At 44.3% G+C, this 12,409-nt stretch overlaps 1 protein-coding gene across 3 annotated transcripts in view; it reads left to right on the top strand.

Moving 5' to 3' along the window:
• Positions 1-12,409, top strand: part of SLC14A2 (solute carrier family 14 member 2) — a 413,346-nt gene that overhangs the window by 179,346 nt on the left and 221,591 nt on the right. The gene's annotated exons all lie outside the window — the stretch shown is intronic.

Below are 12,409 nucleotides of genomic sequence, written 5' to 3' on the forward strand. Positions count from 1 at the left end.
CTGTGAGGGAAACAGCCACGAATGAGACCTGATTCCTATTCTCCAGGCACTTACCAGCTCAGAGGGGAGATAAATATGTACAGAACCTAGAGAGCAGCTGCACTATTGAATGAAAAACCAATCTCTTGTAAGGGAGTGGCATAAAAGTCTGGAGTAGACAACAGCCACAGGCATTGTCACGGGGTGGGGCTCCTCTAGTTTATGGTGCTGGAACTGCTGGACTCCGATGAAAGCTGGTGATTGGAAAGAGAGCATTCCAGGAGTAAAAGCAAGAGGCACAGAAGTGTTTGGTGTGGTCTGAGAATGGCCATTTAGTTCACATCCATGAGGAGTGGGTAGAGATACGACTGAAAAGTACCTTCAGGCTAGATTTGAAGCCCTGTCACCAGGTTCACATAAGTGTCATCCTAAGATGCTTGGACATTTATTTGGATGGCCTTAGAGAGTTATGTCAGGTTCTTAAGCAGAATATTGATCTGATCAAAGCTGCAGGAAAATTTAAATGAGACTGAGGTGAGGAGGAGGAGGGAGGAAGACATTTTAGAAGTCATTCCATCGCTTGGAGAGGTGGATTTACCTCAAGTCCCTGTTCGACAAGGCTTTTCTCCTTATTTTACTTCTGAGGAAAAAGAAGAGGCTTTTCCTTTCTGATGGTGGTTTTGAGCTGCTATGTTAAAGGTGGGCAGACCGAACCTGGTGCAAGCATCAGAACCGTGGCTTAGCAGTTGAGTAGGAGAATCCGTGGGAAAATGCACCTGCTCACATTTGGGCGGGCCAGGCTGAAACACGGGAATGGTGTGATGGGAAAGTTGTGATCAACATTGCTGACCAGAGCCCAGTCGCTATGACCGAGCTGCCCGTGAGCACTGTTGCTCTTCGGCCCAAGACTGCTATGATTAGATACGAACAGGAGAATCACATTCACGCTAGACGGTGGAGAACCCTCACAGAACTGCGTCTGGCGCCCAGGGCTCATGAAACACACCTTGACCTGGCTGGTCCCTGGGGTTTCTCATGGCGCCCTCTGACTCTGTTAGGGCGGGTATGACACGTGTAGATGAGGTTCCAAGTGTGAATAAAAAGGTGAACGATTCTCTCTGTGATGCCCCTTCGCTGTGCCTTGCTCTTGGCCACCAAACTATGGAGCAGATTTGTTTCGTGTTGTGATTCTGTCCTTTGTACTCGCAGAAGAGTGGGCGTTCTTCCTGCTGTCAGGGCTCCATATTAGGTTCTCCCTGGTTTGAAACAGCAGCTCCGTGTGAGGAATTCTGTGTTATCTAAAGCTGCATAACGAAGCGCTCCACGACGGCATGTCTTATAGCAATAACAGTTTCTGAGGGTCATAAATTCAGGAGTAGCTTGGCTAGGCAGTTCCAGCTTGGCGTCTCTCCCGAGTTTTCAGTCACATGTCAGGGAGGGCTACTGTCACCTGAAGATTTGACTAGAGCTAGAAGATCTACTTCCAAGGTGGTCACTCACATGGCTGGCAAGTTTGTGTTGGCTGCTGTTGGAAGTCCTGATTTCTTCAGCACAGGGCTACTTGCATGTCCACACAGCAGAGTAGTTGGCTTCCCCCGGTGTAAGATAAGTTAGCAAGCCGGAGCCCTTATGACCTGTCTTGGAAGTCACGCACCATCACTGGATTTAGTCTATCGGTCACACAGAACAGCCTGATTGGGTAAAGGAGGGGATTACACAGGGTGTGACTCTAGGAGATAAAGATCATTAGGAGGTTTCTTGGAGGTTGTACCTTTGCACCTCATAAATAGATGTGTGAGGTGCTGTATTCAAAAGAGAAAATGCCTTGTATCTGCTCAAAAACTCTGGGGAAATTTTTACCTGTACTAAGGTTGAGTGGCACTCATTGGAGAAGTGCTTTAATCTGACACAATCTGGAATTATGATGAATAATGGACCAAGTTACTACAAACATACATAAAATAGTAAGCTTTTTCATTTTACCTTAAACTTACAAATGCATATACATTTATTTACCAATCCTCCCAGGGAGAACCAATAATTTGTCTTTAAATAAGGGTCGTTTAATTAAAGTTCTGCATCATTTTTCCAACTCTTTTCCAGAACACATAATTTACATTATCTAGTTTTGGTTTCTTTAAAGTAAAGCAAGAAACTAAAATGTAGTTTCCAAGTAATCTGAACGCAGAATTCATCAAGACCTTTATGATCTTTGCTAATTTCTTAGAGCTGTCCTATCCACGATCAATTCAATATCAATTCTTTTTTTTTCAACTTCTCATTTTAGTGACTCTTCCCAGAGCAATCACCTTGGTTTTTGTTAAAACAACTCATTGCATTCATATTTCACAGTTTTGCATAATATTTAAATAAATTACAACTACAACCAGCCTAAAAAGGTTTAAGAACAAACAATTGATTCGTGGGAAGCATACAGTGTAACAGGTAGGAGCATAGTGCACTGGGCTTCTAGAAAGAAGTGTACAGCCCCAAAAGTTCATCAGAATGTCTTGATGGATAACATCAATCGAGTGGTCATATATTAAGACAATGTTTATGGTCAATATTTTTATTTACTTGAATTTCCTTAAAAATATGCTTTGAAATGACTGATTTTTGTGCTCCTTCGTCAAAAATCAAATCTGTGAAAAATAATTGAACTGTTCATATAGCTGATCAGATAATCATAGACTACCAATGAACCCACAATGTTCATTTCACCAAGCCTGTAGGAGAGGGCTGCTGAAGACCTCAAGGAATAGGAAGATGATTGCTTAACAGTTAATTATGTTTGGTTCCAAACCTTAGGTTGGCAATGCAGATTAGCTTCTGATCCAGAGCTAAATGGTAATGCCCAGGCAATGAGTATATCAGCACCAGTCAGGGTAGGCTTCCTGGAGGAGATGGTCAAGACTTTGTCCTTGAATAGGATGAGACATCCAGTGGGACTGGAGGTCATACCACAGAAGTGAGAATGAGTAGTGCCCATATGAACATTTGTGGAAGTAATGAGGAGAACTTGAAGAGAAGCTGCAAGTGTGATCTCACAGGCCAAAGAGACCCAGGAGTTTTCATTTACTGTTTGTAACCGGGAGCCATGATAGGATTATGAGCAGGGGAGTAGCATGATTAAATGGAGTATTTGAGGACTATCAGACTGACAAAAGGATACTGGGTAGATTCAAGTGGGAAGAAGCTAGAATCAGGGCCAGTTCACAGGGGCTGTTAAGAGTGGCTTAGAAGTAGTGTGTAGACAGGTCCTGACAAATTATTGTGGGTCCAGCGATTTCACTAGAAAAACATAACTGAATTTGGGAGCCATGTAACAGGGGAGATAAGTAGAAGAAATGCAAGTTTGAGTCTAGGGAGATGGGAGAAATAGTTGGTGCTCATTGATGCCACTGACATAGTTTGAAATTTGGGGGAAGGGAGCCAGTGTAAGGAAACGATGAATGCAGATTTAGGCTGAATGGGAGATGGGAGGGGCAGTCAGAAGGGGGGCTGGTTAAAGGTTAGAGACACAGGAGGACTGGACCCAGGGACAGGAAACAGAACCCATCGCATGGATTCAAGAACCATCCACAGAGCAGCCTGTGAGAGGCCCCGAAAGTGGGCAGGTCAAACCTCCGTGGAGAGTCCTGCAGAGAGAGGACAAACCAATGTCAAGATGACATTTAGCCCAAACCCCTGCTCCATCCAATGAGCCAGAGCTCTTTATGACAGAAAAGGTGACTGGAGGTGCTACTCTCTAAGATCTTACAGCCTAAGCTTCCTGCTTTTCATTCTCTGTTCTCCCCATTTGGGAGACTTGTTCTGTCTTTCCTTTCTGGTTCTCCATTTAGATAATAGTCAATTAGACTTTGTATAAACATATCCTTAGGTTCGGTCTGATTTTTATTTTACTGCCATGTGTAGACTGAGCCTGGTTCCCCCTAGTCTCTCATTTCTGCCCTTTCCTTGCTCTCCCCTCCTAACTTTTCTACTAATTCTATTATCTTAAAATTTGTCCTTGTTAAGAATAGGAAGCCCTCCATTAGGACCCACACTCCATTGTGTCACACATCATTTAAATACCTTTATCACTTTCCCACTGGGAAAAACAGGAATTGATGATATTTCCATTTATCTTCACTTTCTATGCTCCATTTGGGGAAAAAATGATGGCTTCAAAGAGCTCATTATTTATTTCCCACCAGGCTCAAGCTGGATCCCAGCACCGTCCTTACAGGGACCCAGACTTCCCTCTATCCCATAATGTTTTACGAGCAGTTTTACAATCCAGACACTGTATTATCATGTCCTTCTGAAGATGGTTATGTGAATTTTCAGCAAACAGGAGCTGAAAGACAGGGTAATCTGCCACTGCTTGACAATTGGTTCAAGTTCACCCTGGTGAGAGCCTTTGCCTCAGAGCTTCTGTGGGGTGGAGCCGCTGCAGTGGGGCAGGGTGACCACTAGTATTTAAAAGGCTCTCGTGTTCAATGACAGTGTACATAAGCTGAGACGCTGCTTTGGAACATTGTTACTGCAGGATTCCTTAGGGAGCCTCTAGGCTTTCCCATCCAAGTTGGGAATGAAGAAACTGGAGCTGAGACATGGGATGTGATCCACCAGCGACACACCTACAGTGACAACCTCAGGACTGGAACCTCAGCTTGCTGACAATCAGGAAAAAAAGAAAAAGAAAAAAACAATCTCCTTAAAGAATTATTTTGCTAAATACATCACAAATATGACACCCAGCCTGTCTGTTCAACTGTCCTGTGTGGAAATGAAAACCCACAGATGTGACATGCCGTAATTCAAATTTGCTGTTTTATGTTGAGAAAACAAAGTGAGTCCTTCCTGGTAATTGGCCTGCCTACCCTTTGTCCCCAGAGTTGGGACTCAAGTGCTCCACTTTCTTTGCATCATTTCACCCAAGATTTATGGAGTTGAGCTGGAGTTTTTTCCATTTCTTATTTCTCGCTTTTGTTTTTCTACAAGAGAGAGAAATAACTGAAGCTGAGCGGAAAAGCTTCTTTCCCTTGTTTTGGGGACAGGTTAACCAATGCAACTCTTGGGGCTGGCTTTCAGAGAGCTGCTTCAAATGGGCAGAGGGAGGAAGGGCACAGATTTACAGATTTCATAAAACAGCATCAAGTTTGAATTCAAGTTGAACCCTGGGCAGATGGATTTCCTATAATACAAGGGAGTTGGAAAGTACAATGTTTAAAAGGCCTGAGGTGACATGCAGTTAAAAAGATACTGGACTTGGACCCAGGTTCTGGTTCTGACTTTGAAACCACATAGCTGCGTGACCTGTCTGAGCCTCCATAGTCTCATGTATAAGATGAGGGAATTTGTTTTGTAAATGCAGAGACCCTTTCCAGCTCTAATGTTCTGGGATTCTGTGGAGACTTTGCATCCGGGAGATGGTGAACGATGATTGCAAGGAACCCGGGCCGGAAGGGGAATGCAAAGGAAAGGCTAATGGGAAACACATGGTGGAGATGACTAGAGGCAGGAAGCAAGGGAGTCGGATCGGCAGGCCCCAGGGCTCCCCGTAAAGGCTTCACTTCTCCAGCAGCAAACTCTTTCCAAAATCACAGCTGTGCACAGCCACGAGGAGTCGAACACCCATAACTTACTTTTTCGTTGCTCATCAGAGAAGAGCAATGCATAATCATCTCTGTTGACTTTGAAAACACCCTTGTGAAGCAAACAGATTCTATTATCCTGCGTTTACACATGAGATAACAGAGGCTCCGGGAAGGTAGAAGACGTTGTTTACGGGCTGAGTTGGACAATACCCAGAATTTCCTAGGTCCCACTCACAGGCCTTTTCCAACTCAGCTTTCTACAGCAACCACTCGTATTTCTACAGAGCTTCTTACTTTTTAAAAGTGTGTTCAAAAACTATTGCCTCATTTTTATCCCACCATGACTCTGTCCACTGGGAGTACTAGGGGCTATTTTTCCTGTTTTAGAGATGATGAAACTGAGACTCAGAGAAATTAACTTTCCTTTCCATTCAACAAACCCTCATGGAGCACTTACGACCCACCAAGTACGACCCAGACAGGGCTGCCTAATGGCAAGGACAACTTTGATCTCCCAGTGTCTTGAACACATATCCGGGGCCCTTTAGGAGCTGTGATTCTTTATGTGAAAATAAAAGCTCTCCAAAGAAGCCCCCAAATGCGGCATGGACACAACAGCCCTGCAATGATATTGTCTGGGCCTCCATCACCCACTCTTATTTTAAGGCCCACACTTAAGATGGCCGGCCAACCCCAGAATTAATGACTTGGGAGATACAGCGGACCTTTCAACAATGTGAGCGTTAGGGGTGCCAACCACCCACACAGCTGAAAACTCACATACAACTTTTGACTCCCCCAAAACTTTACTACTAACAGCCTATTGTTGGGCAGAAGCCTTACCAATAACATTAACTGTCGAATAACACATATTTTGTATGTTACGTCTATTATGTACTGCATTCTTACACTAAAGCCAACCAGAGAAAAGAAAATGTTATTCAGAAAACCCTAAGGAAGAGAAAATACATTGACAGTATTTATTGGAAAAAAAAAAATCTACTTTTACGTGAAGCCATACAATTCAAACCCATGTTGTTGAGGGGTCAACTGTTACACAATAATTCCTAGAGATGTGGTAGGGCAATAATAAAGGTTGATGAGGACACCAGACCCAGGCTTCAACTCTGGTTTCAAATAGGCAAAGCATGTACCGGTGTTTTCCAGCATCCCAGTGCTCTCTCTTCTGTACTTTCTCAGCACCATGATATACCTGTATCCTTGGTTCAGTTCCTGCTAATTCCCACTGATGGATCCCCAGCCATCAATGGAAGAAGCTGTGGAAGAATAGAGGCTAGATGGCCAGCCCTTAAAGGTGACTTAGAAAGAGAGGTCTGTCCTGGGAGAGGGCACTGAGATTCTCTCTGCCTCTAAAAGCATACAAAATAGACTCACTGGGAGTACTACAACTGCCTTCTGATTACGTGGCCTCTCCTAGAATTTGGTCCTTCAGTCAGGCATTCAAATATACTAGTAAGTTGTCCAGAACTTTCTACTTGACAAACATTGCATTAGCCTTCTACAGATCCTCAAAGCAATCTGTTTCCACATTTGCCTTTAAGTTTTTTGGATAGGTAGGTAACACAGCCCTGGTGTATTTTTTTTTAAGTTAGGAAGGCAGGATTTTATTTGTCTGAAATACTGTGTGCTATCCCTCCACTACATAAATGGTGCTTCTCACCTATGATCACTCAGGATGCATTTTTGAGCCTCTGAAAGTGGAGTCAAGTTTATACTGAGCCACCCACTTGTGTAGTCTTTTGTGATTACGAGAGAGTAAGTCCCTGGGAACAAAAGGGCAATCTGTGTCCAGGAAAGGGAACCAGGCCAACTCTCCTGCTTCCTCCTGCCTCCAACTCTATTCTTCCCTGTGGTACCACTTCCCTCCCCGATGACCCCTCCTAACCAGCAGCAACACAGCAGTCAAGACCCTACGCAAGTCCCCCCTTTTCCAATTCTTTGCAAACCATCCCATCCCTTGGACCTCTCCTTTTCCTGCACTACCACAACCCATCTTTCTATTCTTCAATGAGTGTCACTCGTCGTTATTATCCTCAAATTGCTCACTGACTTGTCAAGGGTGTAATCATGACTTTTCAGCTGGAGCGTAGGCTCCCTGAAGGCAGAGGACATAACTTCCTTCAACTCTGTTGCTCACTGTGGTTTGCGTTAGCTCATCACAGGGAATATGTCAGTTGGTTTAAAAACTGACTTCCAAGTGGAACACACCCCGATTTAGCCCTGACAATACAAAGCAGTGCTGAGTGAGGGAACATACATATACTCTGTGGAATAACAGCCCTTGCACAAGATTGGGCGTTTTCTAAAGGAAGCATAGTGCTGTCCCAGAGTCCTGGCTCTGCCCCAGGGAACTAGCATTGGTCACACATGTTTGTGTGAGGAAGCCCCATCTTTGCTGATTCTAGACCACCCATCACAACAGCAGGAAATCTATCCATCTGCTATCCTCCCTCAGGGAATGGCTGCATTGCAACCATCTCCTTTCACCTCTTCAGATGCCAAATGTATTCATTCATTCTTCAACACAGAGTTGGGGAAATATTAGTATTGGCTGAGTTGAGACGGTGGGTCATTTTACCCAGCTAATAGTGACCGAGTTATTCCAAAATACCTACTGAGGGACATAAGTAGCATGGAAATGGACACCCACCCCCCTCCACTGGAAGATTGTGGGAGGGATTCTTTACATTTGTCATGGGGGAAACCAAACCCCTCATCTGGCATTCACTTCATTTTTCTTCATGGTAAAAGCTGTTGACTTCTCCTATTAGTGGGATTAGAGAAAGAAACACTGGCCTGGAAATCAGGAGGACTGGCTTTTCACCCTGGATCCATGCCCAAGACCTCCTTCCTCTGGTTCTTTCCATGAGACCACACCACTTGCACACCTGCCTGTCACTTACTACCAAGTGATGGGTTCATTTGGGTGACATGTTTCCTTTGAAGACCACCCAGAAGTTCCTGCTGGCACTCATGGTTTCTATTTAAAATTATTGGCAGTGGTGAGACCAACCTCTGAAGTACACAGTGTGTGTGCAGAAAGGTGTCAAGGTTCTACCAGTAGGGTTTGAAAACCAAGTTTTCTCCCACCTCATCCACTAATCCACATGTGATCAGGAAAGCCCCTCCTTCAGTCTCTGTATTTGTTTCTCTGTCTGTAAGTTGGAAATAATGATGCAGATAACCCCCACCTAAGGGTTTCCTCCAGGGCTCTTATGAGAATTAAATGGGATTAGAAATATGGCCATATTTTAGAAGCAAAATGATGTGGAGAAACTGATGTTTCTCAGACCATCATCATGTGTGGTGCCAAGAGAACAGTCCAAGCAGGAGATCTGACATCTGGTTCTAGCTTGGCCACTGAATATGTGATCTTAGGCAAGTCATAAGATCTCCCCAGGTCCCACTTTCCTCCTTTGCCAAATGGGAATTAAAATAGCTGCTTTACCTTTCACACAAGAGTGCGGTGAAGATCTGAAATAATGTGTATGAAAGAGCATTGACAAGTATACAACACTCTATTCAAGTAAGAAAAAGTTCACTATTTTCAGCAACTCTATCTGGATTGAAGTCCATTGATTCCATGTAAGAAACCCACTCTCCGAAGATGGAGTCCCAGAGGGAGAGATTATATGTAAATTACCCAGCTACAACACCTGCATTATGTCTGAAAGATATGTCATTCAACACAAAGAGCACCAGCCTGGGAATTAAAGATAGAAGCTAGACATTTACAAGGAAAACTCACAACACAGCCAGTCCCTTGGGATAGCCTATATTTTAGCAGTATTATATCCAGCTCAAATAAAACAACACCTTTCAAGGGCGGAGTGTCACTTCTTCGGATTGTTGGATAGAAATGATCCATGTTTAAGAAGCTATAAAATGGTGACCACAGACCATAACTTTAAAATAAAAAACCTGCTTTGCAGAATTGTAACTGCAGAAATTGTACACAATATTGGAGGTGTAGAGGAGAGATGGCACTAACGTGAACATAAAGCAGAGAACAGCACCGACAGTGGGTGCCACCAAATCACAGGAGAGGGAGACCCCTGAGGCCTGGAGACGGAGCTGTCGCTACAAGCTGCAGGTCATGGGAGCCCCCAGAGCACATACCCCCTAAGCTGGTGCTGAAACACGGATTATAATTGGAAAAGCAGAGATGGCGGGCGATGCCAAGGTGACATGGTGGGTTTAGTGGCAGAATGGACCAATCCCTGAGATGACACTCACAAAAGACTCTGCCCCACTTCCCACCCCAAGTCAGAAGAAGACAATCTAAATAAAACTTCCATTTGGGTCCTGTTTACTAAATACAAAACACGTTGAAATGCAGTTTCTCTGAAGTCATCCAGGATGATGACTGGTGGTTCCCGATGAGTAGTGGTTCATCATTGATGATGAATCGGTGATGAAGTGTTCAGCCCCCAACTTGTCCCCTACTGTTGCTTTTAGATTTCTGGGAAGAAATGGGTAGCTCTTGCTCTCATGGGAGGAACCCATGTGCTTTCCTTACAAACACTCACTCCACTCCTTCACAAGTACCTGATGGATAAGAGGACTGAGTAGCAGGGGTCTCATTGAGCAAGAACAAGAGAGAGTCCAGCAGTCAAAGGCATAGTGTGCCCTCTTATATGTTTGGAGAAACAGTGGCCCTGACCACAGATGAAGTTCTGTAATGGAGGATGGGGAAAAACAGAGACAAAGACATTACCGTTCTGAATTTATTATCAGGAAGAGATGTTCACAATGGATCATTAAATTAAAAATTCCCTTATAAAACAATATATCCCGGGTGTTTTTATTTTCTTGAAAAAGAAAAACATTTATTCGATGAATAAACACAGTTACATTTTCAAAGACCAGGCGTTTGCGGGGGGCCCGGGCTCCTAACAAGACCCTGCCTGTGACAACAGGCTGGCCGTGCCTAAACATGGAAAGCCACTCTTTGTGAGGCATCACTGGAGAGGTGTGGACCTGTCTGCGGCGCTCGGGGAGGAGCATCTCACCTGCCCACTCTCAGAGGGTTCTGTTGGGAAAGCGTTGAGGGAGGAAACCCAGCTAGCTCATCGCTCTGTCCCCTCTCGTCAAACCTCTGTGATGTGGGCTGCCGGCAGCTCCCAGGAGCCCCACTCATGATCAGAGAGGCCTCTGCAGCCAAGCCACGTTTAGAATAGGATTAACTCATCCATTTCAGCCTCCCACATACAGTCTAGCCTTGGACAAGAGTCCAGAGAGGAAGGAAGACAGAGTGCTTGAGTTTGATCCTCTGAGTCAAGCTATCTCCTGGGGCACCTGGAGGTCTCCTTCTGTGACCCCCCTGGACTTGCTGAGCTCTGATCACAAGGAGAGGACCCGCCACTGTAGCCAGGTCTAGTGAAGGTCTGTAATTGAGGAACCTCTTCCTCTTCCCTCCAGAAGTTCCTTGAGTCGCTCCCTGAAGAATTAGAGGTGCTCACTGAACGAGGACCAGGTTGCTTGGCCCACTCATTTTTTTTACGTCTTTGTGGACACTCGGTAATCTGCCTTACTTAACTGACTCCGCTATACCTCCTGTTCCTTCGCTCACCCAGCCTCTGTTCTCAGAACACTTGTACATTAAGTGATTTGGGTGTAGGATGGACCTTGCTTTGCAACTTTGTCTCTCTTCAAATGTTTAATCAGTTCTGTAATGGAGAGTTGCAACTTTGGAAAACGTCTTAGAAGCCATTTGCTCAAGCATCATTTTTGCAGATGGAGAAAAGAGTCTTTGAGAGTTCAATACCTTCCCCCAAATCACAATCGTTGGTTAGTAGCAGAGCTGGAACAAAAGACAGTTTTCCAAATGTTTCATCCCATGTTTTTTCTACCACTTCATTCTAGCAGTTATATTTGTTGAGTATTTGCTACAAGAGGTTAGAGAAAAGTATAAGACATGGCCCCTACCCTCAAGGCTATGAATCTAATTGAATAGACAAAACATATACAAGGAAACAAAAGGGTTATCATGATAACCCAAGTAACACTGACCAAGGGATTCCAGACAAGGGAGAGGGCCGTATGGATTGGCGTCATCGGAATGGATCCCCTGTGGAAGGCAACTAGAACATCAGTGAGAAAATGAAGAGAGAAGCTCGAGAAGGCAACAGCCTTGGAAAGCCAACTTAACCGAGACATAGAGGACTTGCCGAGGTGGGTGGGCTTCACATGGGGGTAAGAAGGGCGTCCGCTCACTGCCCACCAAGACAGGGAGATTGACAGCTAGGAGAGCTGACAGGTGGAATGGGCACCCGGAGAGACCTGTGAGGTCGTGCTCACTCTCAGCTCCATGTTGAATGAGACGTCTCTGGCTGGATGCGATGACTGTTTTGAAGGGGGAGGAAACAGGCAGGGAGGGTATTTAGGGCCAGACATGTGATATGAAGAATTTGGAGAAGGATGAACAAGGAAGCAGAAGATCTTACATAATCTACTTTAGATCTCTTACTTTGTATTTGGAAATAATCATATAATATTTCATTTGGGTTAATAATTAGACAAGGCTTGGTGAACACACAGTGTGATTTATGGATGAAGTGATACAGAATTGCACACCTGAAATCTATGTAATTTTACTAACAATTGTCACCCCAATAAATTAAATAAATAAATAAATAAATAAATAAATAAATAAATAAATAAATAAATAATTAGACAAGGCTTAATGTTGACCAGGCAGAGGGAATAGCTCTGTATATGGTCTCATTTGTGCTAAAGCCTGGCAGCGATGAGTAGACTCTCTTCTCAAGGGATATCTGGAGACAGTCTATTTTGAAAGAATTAAGATGTGTGTGTGTGTGTGTCTG

This window comes from Rhinolophus ferrumequinum, chromosome 19, assembly GCF_004115265.2.
Source record: "Rhinolophus ferrumequinum isolate MPI-CBG mRhiFer1 chromosome 19, mRhiFer1_v1.p, whole genome shotgun sequence".
Lineage (NCBI taxonomy): Eukaryota > Metazoa > Chordata > Mammalia > Chiroptera > Rhinolophidae > Rhinolophus > Rhinolophus ferrumequinum.